The 18,720-nt window shown below is 40.7% G+C and overlaps 1 long non-coding RNA gene across 2 annotated transcripts; it reads left to right on the forward strand.

The window, feature by feature from the left end:
* The first annotated feature begins 2,865 nt into the window (after positions 1–2,865).
* LOC136273074 (uncharacterized) lies at positions 2,866–18,394 on the forward strand. 2 transcript variants are annotated; one of them, XR_010711247.1, is made up of 3 exons: positions 2,866–3,030; positions 15,889–16,062; positions 17,993–18,394. It is a non-coding gene; the product is annotated as an uncharacterized lncRNA (long non-coding RNA). The 2 variants fall into 2 exon arrangements; XR_010711249.1 differs by lacking the exon at positions 17,993–18,394 and adding an exon at positions 16,484–16,858.
* The last annotated feature ends 326 nt before the right edge of the window (positions 18,395–18,720 follow it).

Here is an 18,720-nt window from a genome sequence, read left to right on the forward strand (position 1 = left end):
CAGGCTTGAATGCTGAATCTGAGCCATAGGTTTCGGATGCTGGATGAGGTTTAGATTTTTTTGAACAGGTCACATGATTTATAGATGATAGCTTGCATAGTTGATTTAACTATATTATAAATGAAACGCAGAGGTTGCTTCAGATGCAGAGCCTGATCTCCATTATCAAGGATGCTAAAGAAATCTCCTACCTCACTTAAACCTGCTTGATAGAAAGATGAGGTTGTTGTTAAATGATATAACACGATTCCTATGATAAAGTATTGTATGATATGAAACACTTTTGTTTAATATGATACAATATAATATCATATGTTATATTGTAAAAAGTTATATGATATGATATGATATTGTATCAATTTTTTTGATATTTTATGATTTGATAGTGTATCATGATATTGTTTTGTATAGTATTGTATATTATGATACAATATTATATTGTATCATATGATATTGTATAATATGATATTGGTTTCTGTAATTTACAATTATATCAAGCTGAACTGTATTATATGATATTGTAATATTATATATTATCGTATCATACAATATTGTATAATATGATATTGGTTTATATGATATATTATTGTATCATATGATACAATATGTATGTATAATATTGTATTATATAATATTTAACTTTATCACATAATATTGTAATCATTTGATATGATACAATGTTATATCAAATTATATTGTATCATATGATACAATATCATATTATGTATCAAATATTATACAATATCATACAATACAATATATCATACTATATTATACAATATAATATCATATGTTTCAATGTTATGATGTATTATGTAATATGATATTGTATCATATAATACAATATTGTATTACGAGGGTCAATCAAAAAATGCGAAGACTTTTGTCATAGTTATGTTACTTAACGTCGTATCATTACTAAATTTGGTAGACATAATTTAGCAATAGTTTCAAAGAATTTGCAAGGAAAAAAGTTAATTAATTTCTTTATTTCTAAGAATTATTTAGAATTTAATCCTGCAAAAATGAGGTCACGGCGCACGGTCAAAATTTGTGTTATGTCTACAATAAACCATATAATGTTGAAAGTAATATCTCTATTAATTGGGCATAAAACCAAATAATATTGAAACTTCAAATTTAGTATAGTCATGGTATTCTATGTACCAAATAATGACGGGATATATTGTTTTGTCGAACAGATATTAGTAACTAAAGACAGATAGTCCTCTTTAGAGTTGACTAAAAACATCGACGTCGCCGGACGTCACGGCGCAGCGAAAAGTACAAATAAAATGGATCTAACTCAGGAAAAAGCTGATAGAAGCTGTGAAAATGCTCAATGGTGCAAAAAATAAGTCAACAATTATATGCAAGTTTGTGTTTAACTGTAATAAATTTTGTGAGGGTGGCGGTCATTGTATTTTGAATATAAAACAGTCCGAAAGAGAGTAGAATATCTGTAAATATTTGGTCAAAAAATAAGTAACGTAAATCGACTTTCAGGGTTATCATTACTGTAAACTAAGAAATACACGGTAAGAAAATGAAAACTTTAATGAACTAACTTATGATTCTCGAACAAATGTGTGCAAATAAGATGTTAAGTGGTTCAGTGCCATTTTAAATTGAATGGAGAAAGGCACAAGAGACTAAGCATGATATAATTTAAAAGATGGGGTATATCTATAAACTGTGCATGTTTAATCTTGACGTCATGTTTTGAAAGTTACCGTGCGCCGTGGTGACAAAACATAATGTTTTTAAAAAGGGGTAACAAAAATACCGTTTCATCAAATGGACTAAAACTTCGCATATCAATAACATAAGTGTCGGTGCAAAGATTAATCTGTTAAGTATGACTTTCATGAAAAACATATGATAGACAGCCACATTGTCTTCGTATTTTTTGATTGACCCTCGTATATATAATAATGTTGTATTATGTGATCAAATACAATAAGGTTTAACACAATACAATGTCATTTCATATTTACAATATCATCTTTGTTTATTACAGTATTTTATTGTATTATATGATATATATTGTAAGTATGATAGGATGCAATATTTAATTTTATATTATTATATTGATTAAGATATGAACATATGATTATCATACAATTTTTTAACAGATGATATCTGATTTTGTGTCAAAACAGAATCCATGAATATCCAAGATCATAAAGTATGATTTTCATATAATATGATAAAGGTGGTCTCATAGGGGTGATGCCTCGTCTCGGTGAGCTTTGTAATCTGTGATTACCTATGTTTAGATTTTGGAAAATCCACAACATTTGATAAAGGCCTGGGCTCTACATTGTCCATTTGGACAAGTGACCAAGAATTTACTAGTCCAAACTTTAACTTCACTTGTCCGAAAATTTTTCAATATTAAAGATCAAATATTGTCAACTTGAAAACTACAGTTCTGTATTACTAAAATAAAGTCATTTATTGATTATTCTTCATATAATTAATAACCTGACTTATCAAATGGAAACTTCAAATGTTCATACTTATAAAAGTAACAAAATTCTTTACTCCAAAAATTTAGAAACCTCTGACTGTTGATTGTATCCCCTACATATATGAATGGATCCTACATAAATGTTCATGCAACAAACAGTTGTACTACATGTATTTTAAAAATGAATACATGTACGTATAAGCATACGTGAAAAGTGTTTGGTTTTTTTACAATAAATTTAAATGATACATATGTGATTTTGTGTGTATTTTTCAAGCTTTTGTGGTGGGGAAGGGATAATTTTCATATTAATAATAGAATACCAGAATATGTATGGTAATAGAGCTCTGTATCTTTGCACACATTTTTTTTTTTTTTTTCGCTTACAGATTTAATTAGTTTGGATTTCTTGTGTGTGTGGTGTTTGTGGAATCGTTTCCCGTACGGGCTATCTAATAGCCCGTGACGTCACATGGCGGGAACCCCTGCGCGAGCTAAAAGGGATTTGGACCCAATCGCCTTTCTAGAAGTTGACAGCAACGGATAGAGATGTACAGGTGAGTTCGGGGTAACCCACGGTTAATATCATAGGCAGTGTTAGGTATATAAACACCATATTGGCGCCCAACTCGTGGCCCTTAACTCACTGTATATATAAGACAGGAACAATTTTTTCCCCGCAAAGTGTCAAAGCTGTTTATTAGGCGTTTTTTTTAGATATACGGGTGTAGCCCCCATTTTGGGGGCCACCACATGCTTAGGATTGTAGGATTAATTTGTGAATTTATTTTCACCTCTGCATATTTTGTGCATAGTTTTTTCCATTTAAAGTTTTCATTCCATTGTTGATAGGTATAGTTTGTTGTATTTAGCATATAATTTGCATTTTCTCGCATAGTGATTTTGACTTGGAAGGTTTTTGTGTATTGTACCATTCGCTCATCATGAATGTTTCATTTGAAGAGGCTTTGCAAGCCTTGTAGTGTAGCGGATAGTGGATGAAATATTTCACTTGTGGATACAAGCACCAAACTCGAATTCATGCGCAGAGTGTTCATATCTGAAATGAACATCAAATTATATCATACAACAAATTCTTCTTTATAATTTCACAGAAAATAAAAACATTACCCAGAAATATTCAAAATATCATGAAAACATTATGAAAAAAAGACGCCATTTTGAAATAAGAGGCGGCCATCTTGAAAATGACCAAAACTTGAATGGCCAACGATATTTTTTGATCAAGTAATGTTCAAGAAACCTTCATGCAAAATTTGGTGCTTGTATCCACAAGTGAAATATCTTGCTGAAATATTGACCTAAGCCGCTACACTATTGGGGTTAGACGACACTTTAACACCTGATGAGGAGCAGACATCTTGGCCCAGATACAGTAGGTGTTAGAACTCCGGGCAATATGGGTTACTGTGCTCCTAGCATTGTTAGGTTAGGTCAGGCTGCCGGCCCATCCCGCTTTCCAGGAGGGCAGGCAGACTATCCCAAGTGTGGGAGGTTGGTTTGGCAGGGTACAGTAAGGGAGCCAGAGGTCAAGGTGGCACACTCTGTTGTGCCTGGACCAGCCAGTAGTATTCAGCCAGGGATGTCCCCTGGCTCTTCGGTAAGATGCAGTTCACCAGTTTGTTATAGGGAATTGGTCCCACCTAGCGAATATGTAGGGGTCCCCATGTCACGTCTTTCCCATATGACCATTACATGTAAGTGTGACCTAACTGTTAGGGATGTTCCTGTCATCCAAGGGCCTTAGGATACCATTGGAGTCACCCCGCTGCATCCGCCTAATGTTCAAGGGGACCTTGATCCCCCCATCACCCCGTCCCCCTCCAACTCCATGCCCGGTGGGCCTGTCAGGCCCACATACCAGCCCACATCCCAGCCCTGTAGCTATTGCCCTACTAGTTCAACTAACCAACCCCAGGACCCTGCTAGTGTAAACCAAGGGCAGCTTGTTGATTTGCCACATGCATCTCAAATTGTTGATTCTCAACCCCAAGCTTCACTTGCTCAGCCTAGCCCTGCCCCAGGGAATAGTAACTCCATGCCAGGTAGTAGGCCCCCTCATTGGGTGCCTCGCCATCCTTCCCCTGGGGGGGAGTACCTTGCCACTAGGGTCCAGGAGTCCTTGGTCCATACCTCACAGGGATACTTTGGTCTGCGCATGTGCACTGCTGTAACCCAGCCGGTCGCACCCAGCTGTTATTACCCAACACCTCAGCCCGGGGATGATCAGTATGTTACTGTGCAGGAGGGGACAATGTTGGGACAGCACCAGTATTTTACAGGTTATGCGGTCCCAACGCTTGAGGCCTCCTCCCAGCCTTACAGTCCTGAGGGAGAGGGAAGTAGAATAGCACAAGTCCAGCCACAGTATCATGAGCCCTTGTCTGGGGAACCCCATCTCCTGGGTGACCATTCATACATCCCAGTACCTCATGCATATGAGCCCCCCACTAGAGAAATACCTTCTAATGCAAGTCACGCGCGGAATCCCGCTGCGTCTTGCAGTCCCCCTGAATATGCACGGATATCCGCAGCGTCTCATCATACCCATGAAGATGCGCGGTTATCCGCAGCGCCTCATCATCCCCATGAACATGTGCGGTTATCTGCAGCGCCTCATCATCCCCATGAGCACGCGCGGTTATCCGCAGCATCTCGCCATGCCCCGGAGTTTTCGCAGACGCCCATTGCGACCTATGGCTCATCTGGAGATGTGCAGCTGCCTGTGGTGCGGTACAATCCTCAAGACTATGCTGCACTACCAGCCAGTTCCAGCCACCCGACCGTCCGGAATAGACCTAGATATAAGGATCTCCGCTATGATGGCAAGTGCAACTTGAAAGCCTTCCTTCATAAATTTGTTCACCAACAGTGGAATGAGACCGAGCAACATGATCAATTCTGTTTCTTTCTGGAGGGCCCAGCCATTGAGTATTACACTTTGATGCTGGAGACTACCCCCGCCTGAGGTTCAGCGAAATACTCAGGAAGTTTGACAAGCGCTTTGGCTCATCAGCACCAGACCTCACTCATCAACTTAATTTCCAATCGGCGACACAGAATAGTGGTGAATCCCTGCGACAGTGGTCTGACTGAGTGCTCACCTTGGCTACTCGTGCATTCCCCCAGCTACCGGATGTTCATGCCCAGGCTATACCTCGTCTGTGTTATGGAGCGGAGGACCGGGAGGCGGGTTTGTACACTTTGGATGGCCAACCCAAGACTATGGAGGAAGCTGTCGACCACATGCAGTACTTCCAGCATTCGCGTCAGAGCAGACCCCCCAAGCCTAAGCGGGAGGCGGTTAGGTCCATGGCGGATAAGGACAAGGTATCTGTAGATAGCCAGAAGGATGGTGAAGGGGAGAGTGAGATTAAGGAACTCAGGAGCCGATGCAGCAGTTTGAGAATTGAGGGAGAGTGGCAGGGCCCCAGCAGACCCGATGCCTCCGTCGCCGCCACCTCCTCCACAAGGAGGGCCGGGGGCAGCCAGAGCTTGCCAATGTTTTAAAGAGGACATGCAGAGTGTGAAGCCAGAGTTTGGTCAGTCAGGGGAAACCCGTCTTGAGCATTCCAAGCAGGGTGGTGGATTTGGAGTGCGTGTCAGGAATCAGCCCATAACTGAACCATTTCCTGAGGAGGAGCTGCTGACTGAAGAGGAGGAACCTCCGGTTCCTAGTGATGAGATCCTGACTCCAGAAGACTCCAGTCTGAAGCTGCAGGAGCCACCAAGGGAGGATATGACCTCAGAGTCTGGGCCCCATGAAAACAGCGAGGATAAAAGTAGGATGCCTTTAAACCCACAGGCAGTCCCTATGGAGGGGGAGTTGTGTGTCACAGAAAGCCAGCATTGCCCATGGACTGCATTTACCATAAAGCTGAGGATCCAGGGAGCCCCCATTGAAGCTGTGGTGGATACTGGGGCAGAAGTGAGTGTACTTGGGAGGAAGTTCTATGACAATTTGGAGTCAAAGCCCCCCATTAAGAGACAGGTCACTTTGCTGCAAGCCGGAAATGAAGCCCATCTCCAGGAATTTGTTGCCGGCCCATTTGACCTTGGTGTAGGCCAGCACACTCATTAGGTGGATCTTTATGTGGCCCCTCTTAAGGACAGGATGTTGTTGGTAGTGATTTCCAGTCATCGATTATGATCGAAAATCGATCGAATGTTATTGCATTCTAAGCGCTCGATCATAAAAGGTTTCATTACAAATAATCAGTTAAGGTTTTTTTCCCTTTCAACAAGCACATATCATAAACAGAATATTCTAAACGCGAACTATCTATACCCTAAACAGGTGCGCGGTCTGAAAATGGCTGACATGTCAGACGAGCTCAATATTCTTACTCAGGAAATATAGCACATTCTAGAATTTGGACGCATTTTGGTTTCAAGAAAATTAATGTTGGACTGCCTACAAAGGAAAATCTTTTGAATATAGTTTTTTTATCGCTAGAAATACTAAGTAAATCAAATTACAAAAGCCTAGTAATGAGTCTGTTCATTGTAACTTGTTTATTTACATTTATTTTGCACTACACTATAAAATATAAAAATTTCCGATTATAATTGATGATTAATTAGTTAAGGGAAACTGATTATCGATAATGAAAATCTCACCGATTCCCATCACTAGTTGTTGGGAATTGACATCCTATGGGAACACAAGGCTAAGATGGACTGGAGCTCGGGGTGATAAACTTGTGTGGGGAAGAGATGCAGATGACCTATGGTAGAGGTGAGACGGAGAGCGTTGCTCGCATGACGCTAGTGCGTGAGGTCTGCGTTTGTGCCGGCTCTGCTGTATTGTGGCCCTTCAAGCTGGACAGGAGTCTGTCTGAATTCATGACCATTCTGGGGATAGAGAAAGTGTCAGAGGCTTTGCTTATGCCCCATACTTACCTTGCCGCTGGAGATTCCTTCGTGGCTTGCCTGGTGAACGCTTTGGAAATTACTCTGAAGGAGGGGAGCTTCCTAGGAGAGGTAGTTGAGGCTCATTTGCCTGCGCCCTACCCTAGGAGAGCGGCCTGGAGTTAAGCTGTGTGTGAGCCTGGGGGATCTCACCCTAAGGAGCCCACCCATTTGCAGGACCTGCTAGAACGATCCTCGGCGCATCTCAAGAATATGCTGGACGCTGGGGTGATTCAGCCCTCTATGTCTGAGTGGGCGTCAGCGCTGGTGCTCATCGGTAAGAAGGATGGGCAAGTCCGATGGTGCCTGGACTACCGCAGGCTGAACAACGTTACAAGGAAGGATGTATTTCCTCTCCCATTGATCGACGAGTGTTTCAAAACTTTGTCAGGGAACATTTGGTTTTCCAAGCTGGATGGGAACTCCGCCTTCCATCAAGTTATGATAAGCCCTAATGACCGGAAGAAGACTGCCTTCGTCACCCGAAATGGCCTGTTTGAGTTCCGGCATATGGGTTTCGGCTTGTGTAACGCCCCAGCAACCTTTTTCCGAGCCATGAACTTAGTTCTGTGGGGGCTCACATGGAGCATAGTCCTGGCATTTCTGGACGATGCCTTAGTGCTTAGGCGCGACTTTGAGGATCACCTAGCCAATCTGAGGACAGTGTTTCAGCGCTGATGAGTGGGGGATGAGTACATAGAGGCTGTAAAGGACTGGACGACGCCTACCACTGTGTTGAGCGGTTCCTCAACTTTGCCAACTACCACAGGGGGTTCATTGCCGGCTTTGCCCAGATTGCCCAACCGTTGTACAGTGTCACTGGGAAGAAACCTTGTTTATGAGGACCACAGCAGTGGACTGCTGTTGCGGCCCTCCGGAAAGTTCTCACTTCACCCCCAATCTTAGCCCTCCCTACTGCAGAGGACGAGTTTGTACTGGACACTGACGCGTCAGCGGAGGCGATAGGTGCTGAGCTCTCACAGATCCAGGAGGGGCAAGAAAAGCTGATAGCCTACGGTAGTCTCAGCCTGTTAGCAGAACAGAGGAGGAATTGCACTACCTGGAAGGAGCTCCTAGCAATTATCAGATTCACGCACATGTACAGACATTACTTGCTTGGCCGTATATTTGTCGTTCGCACACATCACCATAGCCTTATTTAGTTGCTCAACTTCAAGTACCCCTCAAGATCAGCTTGCTCGCTGGCTCGAGGAGCTTAGTCAGTACGATATGGTGATCCAACATAGACCAGAAAGGCACCATGTGAACGCTGATGCACTGTACAGACCGCCACCCCCATCCAGGTGTAGGGGGGTGGATTTCACCGTTAACCTTAGTGATTTGCCTTGTGGTGGCTGCCTTAAGTGTACTAGAGCCCACCAGTTCTGGATTGCTTTTGCGGATGAAGTTGACGATGTGGTCCCTCTAGCTAGGCCTGGTAGTTGGACATATTCCCCCTTGTTGGGGGAAGAATCTAGCCTTACGAAGGATCAGAGCCCCATTATTGTTGACCGAGAAGAAGCCCGGCCCTCTATCAGCGAGGCAGCTCTGGGCTATGTCTCCAAGAAGCTTATGGGCCGGATCCGTGAAGACAACTGTGAGGGTCAGAGCAGTCCAAATGGCCCATGCCAGTCTCAGATCCAAATAAATCATTACCCCCAGTTTCGCCTGTATCATAGGAATTTCCTTGGAAGGCTTGGTTGGACCGCCTTCCTTGGTGGGCCTCACCCCCGATGAGATGAGCCGTAGCCAGTAAAGTGACCCAGGAAGACAAACTGTTCCTAGCCAGTCCAGCTGTCAAACATTACTATATCAACAGGATTTTGTTGCAGTTGGACAACGACAGGGTCCTTTGGAAAGAGACAGAGGAGGGGGGAGAGAAAAGGAAAGTTCTGGTCGTCCCCATAGAGCTGAGGAGAGAGGTTCTGCGACTCTGCTACGATATACCAGCGGCTGGACATCAAGGGATCGAGCACACCAAGGCCCGGATGAGATTGCATTTATATTGGTACGGGATGATGTGGGGGGTCGAGAGGTTTGTTAGCAATTGTGGCCCCTGCAGTAGAAATAAGTGCCCACAGTGCCACGCCAGGGCAGAAATGATTAAGTATCATGCCGGGGCACCCATGGAGAGGGTGCACCTTGACTTCCTTGGACCGCGCCCTAAGACTCCAAAGGGGAATGAGTATGTCCTAGTCATGGTGGACCAATTTACTAAGTGGGTGGATTGTGTCCCCCTCCCCTCCCAGACAGCTGAGGTTACTGCCAAAGCGGCAGTGGACGAATTCTTTGTTAGGTATGGCTGCCCCCTTGAGATATTTACAGATCAGGGGCGCAACTTTGAAAGTAAGTTGTTTACTGCTGTGTGTGACCTCCTCTGAATACTTAAGGCCCCCACCACCCCCTACCGTCCGTCTGCCAATTGACAGGTGGAGCGCTACAATAGAACCCTTATGGATGCGGTAAGGTGTTATATTGATAAGGCCCAAGACTGTTGGGACGAGCATCTGGCCCAGATAGCAGGGGCCTTCCGCTCTGCAGACAATCGTAATTCAAGGTTCATCGCCAACAAACTCATGCTTTGTAGAGAGGTCAATACGCCAGCTAGCCTGATGTACAGGTCCCCCCTGCAGGAGGGCCCTGCAGATATCGAGACGTATGTGAGGGACCTTGAAGACAAAATACTGACTGGTCACGAGACAGCCAGGAGGCGCCTGCACATCTCTGAGGAGGGATAACAAGAGATTATAACATCAAGGCCGCTACACGCCCCTTTGAAGAAGGAGATGTTGTGTATGAGCTGGACACCGCGACGGTGAAGGGGAAGTGTTGCAAGCGTAGCCCGTCCTGGAAGGGCCCTGGTATCATAGTCAAGAAGCTGACCCCCCACCTGTACCAAGTAAAGACCAAGTCGGCAGTCATTGTGGCCAATCACGACTGCTTGAAGAAGTGTGTTGACAGGGACATCCCCCCATGGCTCGTTCGGTTTAGGGAGAACTTTGAGAACTCTGAGAGTGCCAAGCAGGAGACCGGGAGCGTCTTGGCTTCCAGCCCCCCTGCAGGGGCGGCGGGTGCCTGCAAGCTTCCCGAATCCCCCTCAGGCAGCAGCCACGCCGAGGTCGGCCCCTAAAACACTCTCCTGCTGCCAGAGGGCCTCCTGACAGTTCTCCCAAGCCCCCCCCCCAGACATCAGGGGCGTCCCCGTAACCAAAACCTAATGTAGCCTCCCCCACATGCCCCTCATCTCCGGGCCCATCTAATGAGATTGTGTTTGTACCTGTCGGCGCCCTGACGATGAGAAGTTAATGGTACAGTGACGAATGGTTTCACGGTCTGTGTGTGGGTGTCACCCCTGAGGAGGCCTCCACCTTTAAACAATTTGTGTGCCCAAACTGTGTTGGGGGGGGGGTTGTTATTCGTCTTGTTCTCCTTTACAGAAATTCTGACAGCGAAGAAGACTGCACCTCCTCCCGCCGGGAGTGGCGGAATGAGAGAACACCCATGGCACCATTGTGGCACGAATGCAACGCTGGGGCGCCTACCGAGCAGGCCGGCGGAGACAGGGGAGACCCGATGGCTGGCCCCCCTGTGGAGCCGCCATCACATCATGAGGAAGAGGAAGCCTTGATGGCTGCCCCCGAGGGGCCACCACTGTCTTATGGAGCGTGTGCCAGGAGGCCATCCTGGCAAGCCAGTGACAAGAAGGGGGATCCCTACCCTGCGAAGAGCATGGAGGGTGGCTAGCTCCTAGCCCAAGTGGTCCAGCTCCACCCAGAGACGACCAGCTTCGCAGCAGGAGGAGATGATCGCCACTCTCTTCCTGCCCCTTTCCCAATTGTGCCGAGAGGACGAACAAGTTGAGAGATCATGTGACGCTCTCCCACCTTCACCCTGTGTTTAGGAGGTCCATGCCCTTGGGGGATGAAGCCACGGCTATGCGACTTAGAGTGTGCGAGTGGTTGGCTGACCAACTCCTTCGAAGTTGGGCCACGTTGACAGACCTGATCCAGAGTGTTCCCACCTTCAGGTTTTCAGGGAACCTGGTGCAGGTATCCCAGGCGACTTGCGAAGGCCAGTCTTTCAAATCTATTGTTTAGCTAATTAAATGTCAGTTATTGCTTAAGTAACTATAATAGATATTAAGTTTCCCTTTTTTTTCATACGGAAAATACAAAGAAGTTACCATATGTTATGATATGGTACAAAAGAAAACTACATAATGGAGCAGGTGCCCTCTGATGATTATATCTTAGTTATTACTGGTTCTTACTTTAGTTTCTGTTCGTTTTCTTTTCATAGGTTGCAATGAAATTTGGTATACAGAAGTATCATAATATCTCGGTCAAGTTTGATTTTGGGTACGATCGAGCAATTTTTGACAGAGTTATGTCCCCATACACCCTTCGGGCCTGCAGCCTCAGGCTGTATGGAATACAACCCAGGATAAATCCTCATACCCCTTGATTGGACCTGGATAACTATAATAATATTGATTTTGTACTATACACTTTAATAAGTTCAAATGAGGTATAAATGGGGCGCGAGATAATTCAGAATTATAAAAAAATTTGTTGGTATTTTAAAAAATCTTCTCCTAAATAAATCCTTGGGTAGTGTAGATTAAAGTTTTTCAAATCATGGTCCCCGATGGTAGGATGGGGCCACCATGGGGGGATCAAATTTTACATGGGAATATATAGAGAAAATCTTTAAAAATCTCCTTCTTAAAAACTATTTGGCCAGAAAAGCTAAAACTTGTGTGGACGCATTCTCAGGTTGTTTAATCATGAACTTGTTGTTTCTGGTTGTAATGTTATGGTCTACTATAAATCTCAGCGAGATTCGTCAGGGCTGAAAAAATTTGACGGAAGTCTCTTAAAGGTATTACACAAGGATATAGCCAATCAAAATGTGTACTTAATCAATTGTACAGACCCTGAAACGTGCTACTACACCAGTTGCACGGTTCGGTTCGTTACGCTTTTTGAACGGTACGGTTCGCTTTGTGAACGGTACGGTTCGTTTTGTGAACGGTACGGTTCGCTTTGTGAACGGTACGGTACGCTTTGTGAACAGAACGGTTCGCTTCTTGCACGGTACGCTTTGCTAAAATTAGCTGCACGCTTTGTGAACGGTTTGCGCGCTTTATTAATGAGGTAGGCGTGGCCTGCACGCTTTGATTTTTCTCGATATAATTTTGTTTAGTTTTTGCCCGATCTACTTCAGCATGGTGGTAATTATGACCAGAATTTTCTTTATTTATATGATATATTACAAAAGTATTTCAATCGATCTATTTAAAATCAGGACTTCCATCCGTTCCCCCGTTTTTGATACGTTGCGCGAAACGTGTACTCAGTGACAACCGGGAAGCGGGGGTAATTTTAATTTTGATCAATCTGTTATTATTAGTATTTAATTTAGATAAATGTAATCATTAAGATAGATTAAAAGAACTGTTTGACTTTAATCCGATATATTTTTGTTAATTCAGCGAGCTGTCGATAATTTTACAAATCGTCTAAAGTTTTTATTTCTATACATGTACTTGAGTTGAAGTCATTAAATATTTCTAATCCATTAAAAATTTCTACAAAAAATTGCCCCGACTTTATTCCGATATTTCTTTAGTTTCCTTTATCGTTGTCTTGATTCTCGGCTAGTTGTTATTATTCATAATTCGTATGATCATTCTTTATTGCGTACTAGTACTACTGTAGTACTACTGCCGATTGCCTTAGGGAATAGACGATGTAAAATTAATGATAAGATAAACAATGAATTTCAGATAAGAAATCTTGAATTAAACTGTTATATAGTTTTTGACACAAATTTTATTCATTTAAATATTGATTCTATGATTTTCTGCAATTGTTCGAATACACAGATTATACCTACATGTAACCCGTCATCGCTTCTCTTATCTGAACTAAGATCGCGTGTATAGTCAAAATATGACAATTAGTTTTTGTTTTTCCGTTAAACTATACATGTACATGTAACATATTCTTACGATATGTACACAACTGGATATACACAACAAGTCAATAACTTTTATATATGTAATGGCGATATTTATCATTCTGTTGAACAAGTGTCCACTCTTCACTGTATGCATGCGATTTAGCTGACGTTTTACAAATGCTGACTAACCTTTTTTTTTTTAATTCACCTTTTTACACACAAACTTTTTGTAAATAGGACACGAAAAAATACCCGGTAATCAACAAATGAATGTTAAAAGTGATAAATATAAAAGAATTTATCAAGTAACAAAATAAAACGACAGCGAGGGAAAATGACTCTGATCGCCAGTACCTGAATTATAATCATGAAATCGAAAAGAAATTATTGTTGAATAATTTAAAATAGGAACACTCTTTTCAATAGGGATTTAAGAAAACATAAAACAAAAATGTTTCATTCGATAATTTTCTTCTAGCCATATAGGAGGAGCCAAGTAGCACGCGGCACATGGTGTGATCTGTACTGTTATACTTAAACTGATTGACAGGCGAAGCACGTGGAGTCCTGAGATAAAATCCCGCTCAAATGACCAACTATAGAAACTTAAAGCGAAATAATAAAGTTCAGTAATAAAACTTTAATTTAAGTATTATAATCAACACACAAGTTCTCGTTCTCTCTCTCTCTCTCTCTCTCTCTCTCTCTCTCAATTTGTGGGTGTATGTGATTGTGTGCAAACAATTTTGAATTATTAGATTTTTATTTGTATGAATTTAATTCATTTATTTTAGAATCATGGTTTTCACAACGATTTCAACACAATGACTAAACGTTTGCACAGTGGACGATGTACATGTGTAATATATAGATTGATCTCGACGGTTAAAATTTCGACGCTATTTCACATCACAGATATTAGATTGAAAATAAATTTAAAAAGAGCTGTGTTTGTGCTTACATGTACTTGTTATCTCATTCAATTATTTATGATGTAATTAATCATTTTTTGATACATTAATGTACCCGGTAAATGATATTTAATCGCAAGTTAATATGTGAAAATCCCGCATGTACAGAGTCGCTGAATTGTTCTACGGATCCACGCGCCGATAGTCTTATGTGTAGTTGTTTGTGTTCATTTCTACAGACAGTTCTTTTGTTTTCTAGAGATTAAGAAAAGCCATGAAACTAACAAAGTATAAGTAAGATATATTTAGACTATACACACGACAGATTGTGATGAGTTACCTAACAGGTGTCCGTGGAAAGGTGTGAATACCGGCATCTCGTATACACCTGTTTAAGCGTCCAAATATACAGAGTTAGTTGTAAAGTACAATAACTGCTAAAAAACAAAGAAAGACAATAACACCTGTTGTGTATAGAACCAAAGATCAGCTTCTGTACTCGTGTTTCGCGCGAGTGATTTTTGTTCATGTGAAATCACGACGCCATTACCAGCTATGCAGGAAATAAAGTTGGAAGTTATTTTATGGAATGCGTGTACTTTTTCCCGTTCAAACTTGCATTTAATAAAATTATTTAATAAATATAATTGTGTGAACGTTAATAGTTTACAATGTCTAAGAAATCGGCGATGCAAGTTTTGTCGAAAAACAAAGAAATGTTTACGGTCTAATAAAGGAAATATTTTTGTAACTGTTTTAATAAGAATAACAGTTTTAAATCTTAGTATGTGTTATCTAATCCCGTATAAAAAATCTAGCTATTGAACTTATCTGGTCAGCGATAATCTCTGTCCGTACTCATCTAAAGACATTAGGTCAATAAGCCGTATATGGAAGTTGCACGCTTATTGCACGGTACGGTACGCTTTTTTGTTCGTCTGGAGGCGGGTCTTGCATAAATTATCTTGCACGCTTTTTGCACGGTACGGTTCGCTTTGTGAACGGTACGGTTTGCTTTGCGAACGGTACGGTTCGTTTTGTGAACGGTACGGTACGCTTTGTGAATGGTACGTTTCGTTTTGTGAACGGTACGGTTCGTTTCTTGCACGGAACGGTACGGTTCGTTTTAGAGGTGTAGTAGCACGTTTCAGGGTCTGTAGTTCCATTCATATAGAGAAAATTTCCTTTTTTTTTGTTTCTTTTTTGGCACAATTTTTTTTAGGCCTACAGTATTAAATTTGGACTCATTTGCTAGGAAAATTATTACTTGAGTGGAATTGTCACACTAAATTAAATGGAACTGTTATTTACGGTGCCGAGTCTGTTTGTCAACATGTGGGTATATCCCTTTAACTATTTTTAGAATGTGTGTAGGACAACAAAGTAGTACCTTTAAGCAAAATAGTTCCTATACTTTCAGAGTGTATTTACATTTATTGGGACATTTTAAATCAGAATGTGTGACACATGTAAGACAAGAGTATTTGCAATTTTAAAAGCAAGTGTCAAAATTGAATTATTATTATCATTTGAAGGAAGGAATTGAAAATGTTTGATGTACACCCTTTCCCAAACTGTAAAATTCCCTACTTTTACTTTCATTTTCAGAGTTTTTCAATACACATGCATTTTGCCGGAAAATGAATCTGACTTCACACCACGAAATTTTAACAGGAAAAAGACAATTTGATGAGCTTTCATTCCAGAGGTCTCTCGTTGCTGAATGAAAATTCGGGCTGGAACATAAACATTACCGCCTATGGAAAATGGAGCTCCATGCTGGTAGGGCAAATTCGTTGTTTACTTGCAACTATGATGATAAACGTGTGTTTCTCTTTCGTACATCCTCTCATTTATGTGAACAAACTAAATTTCCAACAAGTTCAACAATTAAGTTTAATCATTTAGATAACAACTTCTATAGAAAAAAAAATCATCACTTGTTCATGTAAACCAAAAGTTTCTATCATTATTAGGAAATAAATATTATCATTATTTATAAAGAAGTTAACTATTTTTATTCAAGTAAATTGATGAAATGACCCTATAGGGCATTGATTTAGATGAAATTTAAAATTACTGATATGATTGTAGTGTTTTGGCAATTTTAAAATTGTTTGTAATATTGAATTTTCTTTTTTACATATTTTTACATAGTATGGTAATTATGGTAATGTTTTGAGAGTTTTTTAATTTTAACAAGCTCATCAAAGAAAATCATAGTCCTATGGGATCAATTTTCTGATATGGAGTTCCATTGTACCATAGGAGAAAGTGAGGAAAATTTGAAACAACTAATTGCATCTGTTTCAGGTGCTGGAGGAGGTTAAGGTTTTAAGCTCACTTGAGCTGAAAGCTCTAGTGAGCTTTTCTGATCACTTTTTTTCTGGCGTCCGTCTGTCTGTCTGTCCGTCCATCCGTCCGTCCGTCTGTCTGTCTGTAAACTTTTTACATTTTTGACTTCTTCTCCGAAACCACTTGGCCAGTTTTAACCAAACTAGCCACAAAGCATCATCATTGGGTGAAGGGGATTCAAGTTTGTTAAAATGTGGGGCCCTGCTCTCTTTCAATGGGAGATCATTAGGATTTAATGAAATGTTGTTGGTATTTTTCAAAAATCTTCTTCTCAGAAACCATTTGGCCAGGAAAGCTGAAACTTGTGTGGAAGCATCCTCAGATAGTGTAGATTCAAGTTTGTTCAAATCATTGCCCCTGGTGGTAAGGTGGGGCCACAATGGGAGGGGGGGGGGGGTTGGAGTTATACATACAATCTTTAAAATACTTCTTATCAGCAACCAATCAGCCAGGAAATGTGAAACTTGTTTGAAAGCTTCCTCATGTAGTGTAGATTTAAAGTTGTGAAAATCATGACCCTCAGGGGTAGGGTAAGGCCACAATGGAGGGTTGTACTTTTACATAAGAGTAAAGTGTAAATATTTAAAATTTTCTTCTCAACAATCATTTATTTAAAATTTACATAGCATAGGATTATAAAAATAGAAAATTTTTTAAAATATCTTTTTCTAAAAACCACTTGGTTAGAAAAGCTGTATCTTTACTGAAAGCAACCTCTGATAATGTTCAAAAATCTTTCAAATCAAAATCTTGAGGAGTAGGGTGGGGCCACATTGGAATTCCAATTTCTTCGGAAATTGGATTTCTGAAAGTAAGGAACGGGGTGGGTCAGATGAATTTGATCGTATGTGAACTGGTAGAGTTTTAATTATAAGATATTTTAAAATATATACTGTATTGACTATAATTTTGCAAAATTAATTAGCTGCTATATGGTAAACAGTACATGTTCACAAGTGGCTGTAAAGGTGTATTATACCGGTAATAGCTCTCTGGAAAATTTTAATCAACCAACTTCAATAAGTGCGTCTGTATTGAACCGACATTCAGGACGTCATAAAGATGTATTTTAGCATTAGGAATACAAAAACTAATGAAAATAATTTTTATACCATATAGATTTTCTAGAATTATAATTTTTATAGAATAAAAGCAAAGGGGGACAACTCTTCAAGAAAAGGGAAAGGTCATTGATAAGGACACGTTCCACTGTTACATGTTGATACTTATATATGAAAATTATGTCCAAGTATACTAATTACCGTATTAAGTCCATACATATCTGTTATGATCCCAGATTCATTGAATCTGGGGCTATTATGGATCAAATACCTTAAATGAATGACAACTCTTGCAGGAAAGTGCACAAGGCCTCCAAATCCAAAATATGACTATGGAAGTTTTATTGCCCAGACATGTGATTGTCTAGAACCAATTGGATGATGCGTTATATAGAATATTCATATTGAGGTAAAATAATTTATGAAGGTATAATAATATATGATATTGTGTCAAACCACACATTAATATATGATATAATGATAAAGATTAAAAACTATGATTTTCATAGAATATGATGAGAGTGATCTCGTAAAGGTATTGCCCCATCTCAGTGAGTTCTATGTTATGTACTGATGTTGATACAACCACTTTGGTCCCTATTTGCATTTCACGCGCAAAATCGTCGTTTATGCAAATTCTCCCCCTTAGCCAAGTTGGTTAGGGGGAGTTTCTCCCACATAGCAGCAGTGAAAGGTTAACAGGTATATATTTTGTAAACTTTCATCTTGTTTATTATATTTTAGAGCTGCCATGTCTTCTACGAGAAACTCCATTCTTTGATGACTGATGGAAAAGCCTCATCACTTCCTTTGCTAAAGAACTTGTTATCTTAATCACTAGCCATTAATCAGTGACCACCGTTATCAAAGCTCCCAGGTACATTATGGAAGTCTCTTCTGGCACCATTTTTTTTTTTGCAGTCCCTGACTTTGTCTTAGAATTGAAATTATTAACTTTTGCTATTTAATTCCTTTAGTAAACTTCTTGTTTTCGTAATTAATTCTATTAATTAATGTTGAATTG

Source organism: Magallana gigas, chromosome 1, assembly GCF_963853765.1.
Source record: "Magallana gigas chromosome 1, xbMagGiga1.1, whole genome shotgun sequence".
Taxonomy (NCBI): Eukaryota; Metazoa; Mollusca; class Bivalvia; order Ostreida; family Ostreidae; genus Magallana; species Magallana gigas.